At 42.3% G+C, this 8716-nt stretch overlaps 1 long non-coding RNA gene across 1 annotated transcript in view; it reads right to left on the bottom strand.

Moving 5' to 3' along the window:
• Positions 1–8716, bottom strand: part of LOC109525381 (uncharacterized) — a 65424-nt gene that overhangs the window by 28629 nt on the left and 28079 nt on the right. The gene's annotated exons all lie outside the window — the stretch shown is intronic.

Here is an 8716-nt window from a genome sequence, read left to right as displayed (position 1 = left end):
AGAGCAGGCATCCCTGTTGCTTTTAATGCTTAAATCACAGCTCACGTTTCAGTGCACCTCAGATATATAAATAATATTGACACTGATGACAACAAACTTTGAAAGCATAAAAATTGTTTTGTAATTAAGACAATATTTTGATTTGTTCCGCCCTTCCAAATTAAAACAATGAATTTTGTTCTTGCTTTGATCTTCTCCTTCTTCTTCTTGCTTTTCCTTTTGGCTTTTGCCCTCAGGGGTCGCCACAGCCAATCAGTTGCCTCCATGTAACCCTTTTCTGTGCATCTTCTTCTTTCACACCAGCTACCTTCATGTCCTCTTTCACTACATCCACAAACATCCTCTTTGGTCTTCCTCTCGGCCTCCTGCCTGCGAGTTAATTTTTAATAAATTAGGCATGAATGGTTTTTTTCGAACAATGAGCAATGTCCTGGAGCTCATTTCTCTTTTCTTAAGTGTAATCAAGCAAAAAAATTCTTGTCCATCCAGTACTGTTTTGATCACTGTAATTAATTCGCGATAAGAGAAGCATAAATTAAACAATGTGTTTATCTGTCATAAGATCCTAAATGAACGAAATGCAATATTGAGAAAGTATTCTTGACATAAATCCCTGCTTTTGCAATTCTTCGACTGCAGCAGAACGGCATACGGCAATATTCTGTTCCCGCTGTTTTGTTGGCAAACAAATAAAAGTCCAAATGAAGCACCAACCACAGGTAAGTCGGGCACTAGTCCTGCTGTCAGACCAACCCGGATAAAAATGAAATTGACAAATATGGGGTAGGAGGAGGAGGTAAGATATATCAAAGAGGGGTGCTAAACCACTTTTCTCGCCTCAAATCAAAAGCGGAGTGGTTTTCTTATCTTGCCGTTAGACGTAAGATATGAGCTGGCTTTTCACTTTGACAGGTTAATGCACTTGGCAATGAACACAAGCGCACAAACGGAGCGGCAAACATGAATAACAGGTGAGTAAAAATCTAAACAAATACACACCATCAGCACGACTCGACATCAAACACTCATACAAAGGAAGAAAAGACGGTTCTAAAAGCTAAAAGGTTAAGATGGAACCACTGTGTACGTGTACCGACATTTGGATGAAGAGAGAACTTTGAAGGGGTTGGTTTCACAAAGCGGCTTCGACACTGCACAGCAAGCGAACTTCACTGCACCGAGTGCAGTTTTATGCCATGTTACACCCCCTACAAATATGAGCCCCCCTGAGTTTTAAAATGATCGAGCTGACAGATGAAGTGACAGATGGACAAAAAGAAAGGCCAATGCTTGGCAGAGGTAATATAACAATTGTTCCTACCTTCTCATATCACTGAACAGTTCCTAAATTTGTACGACCAGCAGTGGCGGCTGGCATGTCGTATATTCAGCCTGTGTGATTTCATGTGCTCCCAATAATCGCTACGAGAACACATGGTGATTTCTGCAATTTCATGACAATACTTTCTTGAAACCACTGCATAGTTCTGTCTGAAACGAACAGGGGCAGTAGAATGAAATAGACCAGAGGTGCACATACATCTAAAATTATTTTCATGGAGTCAAAGCTCAATTGATCAAAGTCGGTCAGACCAAATCCAAAAATATTGTAACATAATCAAAATGAATCGTTACAAAAGATGACATGACCCCTTTCATGAATCGAAATCACTGGTGTCAAACCCAAGGCCCGTGGGCCACATCCGGCCCGCCACATCATTTTATGTGGCCCGCAAAAGCAAATCATGTGTGTCAATTTGCATGATCCTTGCTAAAATCTGTATTTTCTATTCTGGCAAGATTTCCTTGCCCCTTTCTCTACTGCTGTGAGTCTTTGTGTTGCCTTGTGAACAGCAAGAGGGGGCAACACAACTAGAATTCGTCTGGGCCCCGATCCACACGCTCACATCTTATTCCTCCACTCAGCTGTCCTTATGAGGTTTGTGAGGTTGGTCAGGTGGCCTATCAATTCGCACATTTCTGGAAAAAAAAAAAAAAGAAACTCCCAAGATTCATTGGAACGCTAACATTAGTCACTTCCATCCCTCCAGTTTTCTCTTTGACACACACACACACACTCACACACGCACACACACACAAACATTCTTGGCAGGCAGTGTGACATTTGCCACCTGTTGATCTAAGTGTTTCAAAGGACAAAGGCATGTCTGGAATGTAGATACATTGCATGAATAAGGAGAGAAGGGCAGGTACAGAAGTACGTAAAGAGGAGAAAGAAGTGATAGAAAGAAAGGTAATGGAGAACAGAGAGAATGAGACAGACGCCAAAATAATAAAAACAGGAGGGGAGACAGCAAGCCTCGGGCTTTGTCAAGGATTGATGTGGACGTGAGAGGAATCGGCGCAGAGCTCCATCATCAATCCTTTTGGCTAATCAGAGTATGGCTGAATTATTGATAATGAACCTCATCAATAATTGCACGGTGCTTTTTGGGCAACGGACCATTGCGGGGGAGGAAATGGAAGATCTTGCTTCACACAAGCGCCAGCATCACACGCTTGTTTATGAACTCAAGAGAGCAAAATAACAAAGATAATGAGGTAGTGATGAAATTTGCATGTTTTTACCAAAACATGACTCAAAAAAACAAGAACAGATATTTTGGAAATCAGATTCATGACATTACCTGGAATGCGCTTCTAACCTTTATGACAAGCTTAAAGCTCTCAGGTCAGATCGAGTACTTATCACCATGACAGAAAGCGTCTCCTGCTCATGCCTGATTGATGATGCCGAAAATGATTCAATTCCAGGAGAATTCTGGTGCTGGAAGAATTTTAAGTTGATGTTTGATTGATAGCCCAATCGATATCGATAGCCCTAGCCCGAAACGTGGACAAAAAGAATTATCTGCACTTCAAATGCATATACTGGAATGTAGGGGTATTACAATATGTATTTAATTTTTGTGTTCAATGGGGTTATCGATAGAATAAAACCGATAGCCCTAGCCCGAGTAAGAATTTTTTTATCATGGATAAACAATGAAATCAAATGGGGTCTTATCCAACTGATGCAGCACATAATGTAGTTTAGCCGAGTCTAAAATACAAAATATCCACTAACCAGACTGATGGTAAAAAGTGCAATTTGGCGCAATGCTCAATACAAAGGTTATGTCGAAAGTCATCATTTATTTTCAGTGGAGTGAAATTAAATGGGAGTTTCAGTGAATAATTCAACATTTCATAATGAGAAAAGTGCCACTTTTCTGAGTCGACTTCTTTCAGTTAAGTCTACACTCCGCTCTACCTCATTTTGTATTAATCTCCCCACTTCTCTTCGTAGTTCTTGTTTGACTTTCCATCCTGGGCGCTCCCTGTTAGAAAAAGGGATGGTCCCGCAGGGTGGAATCTCTTGAATTTAACCACATTTCTTTAGCCTTGGGCTCCCTTTTACTGACATTCTATTTGTGCATGGGGCCCATCTTAAAAGTAGCCTTCTTTCTGTATAAAATAGCACCATACTGAATCAGATCGTCCGTGTGCCCTCTGTATGTGCCGTGTGCACTTGATGCATTTTCAGATCTCAAGGACTCCTACTTTTATCCCTCGACACAACTGTACAAACCTAGAAGAGAAACAAAACAAAAATGTGGCAGGAGACAAGAGGGAGATGGAAAAAAAAACAAACATCCAGCTTTTCCATGATCCCAATGAGCACAAAAGCGAGCAAACACTTCTCTGACACCGCTGCAGTCCTTCGGAGTCTACCTTTGTCAACTTCCATCCATCCATCCATTTTCTAATCCGCTTTATCCTCACGAGGGTTGCGAGGGGTGCTGGAGCCTTTCCCAGCTGTCTTCGAGCAGTAGGCTGGGGACACCCTGAACCCATTGCCAGCCAATCGCAGGGCACACAGAGACGAACAACCATCTGCGTAAACACTCACACCTAGGGACAATTTAGAGCGTTCAATCAGCCTGCCATGCATGTTTTTAGAATGTGGGAGGAAACTGGAGTACGCGGAGAAAACCCATGCGGGCACGGGGAGAACATGCAAACTCCACAAGGGAAGGGAGGAGCCGGGATCCAACCCACGACCTCTGCACTGTGAGGTCGATGCGCTAACCACTGGACCACCGGGCCGCCCCTTTGTCAACTTGAATGGATTGGATGATAGCACACTGCAATACAATACAATACATCTTCATCAATGTGTTAAGTATCGTGTGAAAGGGCCTTTAGACACCCTCCATCTACTGTCATTTCTTTGATCCTTTCTGACATCGGCTCCGTTGCCATATGTGAAAGTCAGCTATTGAACAAGATGTGGAGAAAACCTCGAATATAGCCCACACATGTGGCATCAAACCAAAGAGTGACCTTTATGGCAATAGCTGACTCTTTGAAGCTTGATGTCATGAAAAGGATTGAGACAACCATTGATCTTTTAAACACTCAGTAGACAGCGGTGTTATCCGCAGGTAGTGGAACCGCATTCAAGGGCCATTGATCGGGAACAACAGAGAAAAAAGAAACATAACACGGATATACAAAGACAAGCATAATACACCAGTCGGTATACTCATTCCAAAAGAAGCATTTGACCTCAGACTTCCTCTCGTAACATCATACAACAATAATGTGCCAATAATTCTTCAACGTATGAGGAAACAAATGCAGTCAATTATATTACAGTACAATATTACCAGTTAGACAGCTGACCTGCCGTACAGCACCCCTGAGTCAAATGAGCTACATCCATCCATGCATTTTCCGATGTAGAAAGATATTGCAGTTAAAAGATAGAGTTTCTTATTTTAGCACCCAGCATTTTGCATGGAATATAGATTTTATTTTATCCGGTATGAATATGGTGAATGTGTGCTGGATCAACTATAATGTTGCCACGATGTCAATCTAACAGGGAAAATCCTATTTTATCTTATCATATCGAATTGCTTCGGGGTGAAATTTCAAGATGAACCTAAAATAGGCTTTAGATTCTAATTGAATTTGACTTCTATTTGCTGTTGAATATTGTTCAACATTCACATTCACAACACGTTTTTTGATTCATGAATGGGCCACGATATTTCCGAGTGAAATTAGAATTGGCATTTGAGCAGTCCTCTTCATCGTGCAATTCATTTTGGAAATTGCGAGACCAAAACAACACTTAACAATTCATGAAGAGTGCGTCGACATTGCGAGGCTTCAAACAAAACATCAGACGGAAGTGGCCATTGAGCTTAGAATGTCACAGAGTGGCATCAGCAGCTTGCCAAACAGATACAGTGAGACCGGAAGAGTCACTGAAAGGCATAGATTTGGACTTTGCATTCCCAGGTCATGCATCAAACACCTCATGTCAATATTAATCAATGGGGAGTGGAGCAGCAATGGGGGATAATTGGAGCAGTCTGTCCAGTTAGTACGGCTCAAGATGAATTTCCGAGAGACATTCATCAATCAAGATAATTTGCAGTGATTGAATGCATTTATGAAGCAAATGATTTTACGAGTAACCATGAACATTTTCACTAACACACACACACACCGAGGTCAGCCAAACCTTCAGTAAATTAGTTCAGCTCCGAACAAAATGCCTTCAATATTTTGGAAAGGTGGTTGCAACGTGGAGGTTTGGTGCTCATAAGGGAATGGAGTGATGAGGCTACTGTCTGGAAACCGTCTGTGTTGGCAAAAAGTTACAACTCTGGAAAATGCTTTGTGACTTTGTGTCAAGGCCCCCCAAGTACACTTCTTGGATTTTGAATTCAACTCCTTAAAGTGCCCGGAACTGAAACTAAGGTTTCCTTTTCATTTATTCTCATCATAGACTTTGTAGCAAAAAAAAAACCCAGTCTTCGATAAGAGTATCGAAGAACAATAATTGAGTCAAACTAAAAGCATCTTATCAGAAGATGACTTGGGTCGATAACTGTTAAAGTCATTTTCTGCTATTAAATGCAGGCTACACAAGAGATAAAATAAAAGTAAACACACTTACAAATAATGAATAGAATTTTGATCATGTATTTATTTACTTTCATTTTATTTAGTTTTCTACGAGGCAGCACAGAGGGCAAATTCCTTTGTGGGGTTTGTATGTTCTCCCTGTGCCCGTTTCTCAGAATACTCTGGTTTCCTCTCCTTCCATTCTGAAAAAAAACAGGCTAATAGACAACCCTTAATTGTGAGTGCTTGTTTTTCTATGCCCTGTGATTGACTCACGGCCAGTTCAGGGGGTACCCCTCCTCTTGTCCAAGGTGAGCTGGGATAGGATCCAACACAAATGCGACCCACGTGAAGATATCAGCTGGACAGAGAATGGACGGATGGATACTTTACTTCAGTGATGTAAAGTAGTGTGTGGCACACACGTCACTGTGCGCATCGGGTTGACCATATGCTTAAAGAAGCTCAGCACAACTAAATGAATAATGACATTTTGACTTCACTGGATTAATATAAAATCATTTAGCCGACAGTATGGGCAAGGCATTTTTGAACATATTCAATATTTCTGTCACTTTAGTTATATAAAAAACAAAAACAAAAAAACTCTTCATTATGTCGGAACAGTCTTTCACACCACTGTATAAAAACCTGTAAATACGCCCACTTAGGTGTAACGTTATCCTCGTTATCGACAACTACAGGAATTCAGCACTGCAGTCATTTTGGTCGTGATCTGCTGCTGGAGATGTTGTGTGATCTGAGCAGCAGTCAACAGGAGCTGATACCATCTTTAATTCTATCAATTTGTAATGTGTCAGCACAGGCAGGACTATTTTTCCACCTGGTGCTTTGCACATCAAGTATGACATCAACGTACAATAGTTTTGCCAGAAATATTTCAATCATGAAGTAAACTACATGGGTGTGACAATTCTACTGAAGAAGAGAAACAAAATATTTGTACTCCTTGACAGGGCTGCAGATACAGCAGCAACCCTTTCATGGATCATAGCTGCCCTTCTAAAGTCAAACCCTAACCCCTAACCTCTAACCCTAACCATATGCCGAACGTGTCATAAGAGGTTGTAGTTTAAGGCTCTGTGTAACTTTAGTTGAGTATATGTATTTGTTTTCCTGTCAATGTGCACATTTTGAAACAACTTTTCTCAAAATCCGGTGCATCATGTAAGCATTTGGTGTATATAAGGAGACTGGATGTGTATAACAGAGTGTGTGTGAGAGTGTGTGTGTGTGTGTGTGTGTGTGTGTGTGTGTGTGTGTGTGTGTGTGTGTGTGTGTGTGTAGTGTGACTAACAGGAGACAGAGATGGGGCGGGGGGAAAGGTGGAAGTAACAGTGGCAGAAATATAGAGCAATGCACAGGGCCAGAGGGAGTGTGTAACCGGGAAACCCAATCTGCGACTTGATTGTGCTCCTAAGCACAGAGGCTAAATCAATTTGACTGCTGCTGCCCGTGCACTGAATGGAAGGCGAGCCGGATGGAGTGAGAGAGGGAAGAAGGTCGGGACGAAAAGGTTGACTAGATAAGGATGGAGCAGGGGAGCGATGAGAAGAAAGACGTGAAGGGAGTCGCAAGGTGGAGATGACAAGGTTGGGGGAGGGAACACACACCAGAGAGAAAAGATGAGCTGAGAAAATCAGACAGGAACTCAACTTTGAGATTCATTGTCGCACGTTCAAACGAAAATCGGGGATGCATATGTGGAGCGTCCAGGTTGCTCAGCAGTGTTGTTCTCGACAAAGACAATGTCGAAATGATTTGGTTGAGCTCCCTATTTTTCATGATAGTGATGAGCAAAGCATGGCTCTGGGAGTTTGCGTGAATGCTCAGACGGATGGAAAATTTGAAGGAACATTGCTCGTAAACGATATCCATGTTTGGACTTTCTGAATGGAGTGCTCCGCGCGTCGCCTGCAGCCTCTCTTCTGTGGTGAGAGTGAGTAAATGTGTGTCAAAGCGTGCCTAAAACGATTTTAGAACACCAGAGTGCGCACCCTCGATCACACGACTGAAACTTTCACGGAAGTGGGGATCGTCTCTTTGTAGATTGACGTGGGATACAAATTAAGGAATGGGTGTAGAAATGTAGTGTGTGCGTGGTGCGCGCCAGCTGTCACGCTGTGCGCTGATTTTGAGGAAAGTGCGCAATTGTTCATACGCGCAATTTAGGGGGAACGTTGATCTCGACGGCTCTGATCGCTACCTGCAATTGCAGACCGTTGACCGTGAGCAACGTGTTTCTCAAGCATTCAACAAAGTACTGAGACAAATTAAACACAAATTCATTCATATTCACGCCATCCACACTGTGCAGCCAAGACACAAAAAGCAAACATTGAACACATTTCTATGCCAACCTTGTACATTGTCTTGAAGGCCGCTTTTCTCCTCGCCACTAAAAGCCACAGCCAAGACACTGTTATTGATAAAGTGGGTGGGTACTGATGGATTTACCTGGGGCTTTAAAAGGGGCGAGGCTGCCACTGACAGGTGACCGTTCACTCGACCGCCATCGCAGTTTGTTTCAATTGAAACTCACTCACTTCGTCGTCAGCATATCCCCAATGGTAAGCTACGCTTGTATCCGCGGCGCTTTATGTTTGCTGCATCACAATCACAATGACTTGCTGTTCGCAATCGGCAGTTTAACAATGTGGGCAAAAATTATAAAGCTGGGTCTTGCAATTGCGGTGGTGTATTTGGTTAGTTCTTTTTTTGTTGGAGTGTTGCCATGTCATGTTTGTCCGGCTGCACTGGAAAGTTTGAA

This window comes from Hippocampus comes, unplaced genomic scaffold, assembly GCF_001891065.2.
Source record: "Hippocampus comes isolate QL1 unplaced genomic scaffold, H_comes_QL1_v1.1 scaffold29, whole genome shotgun sequence".
Classification (NCBI taxonomy): domain Eukaryota; kingdom Metazoa; phylum Chordata; class Actinopteri; order Syngnathiformes; family Syngnathidae; genus Hippocampus; species Hippocampus comes.
The sequence above is the reverse complement of the archived record's forward strand: the minus strand, read 5'-3'. Positions and strand labels throughout refer to the sequence as shown.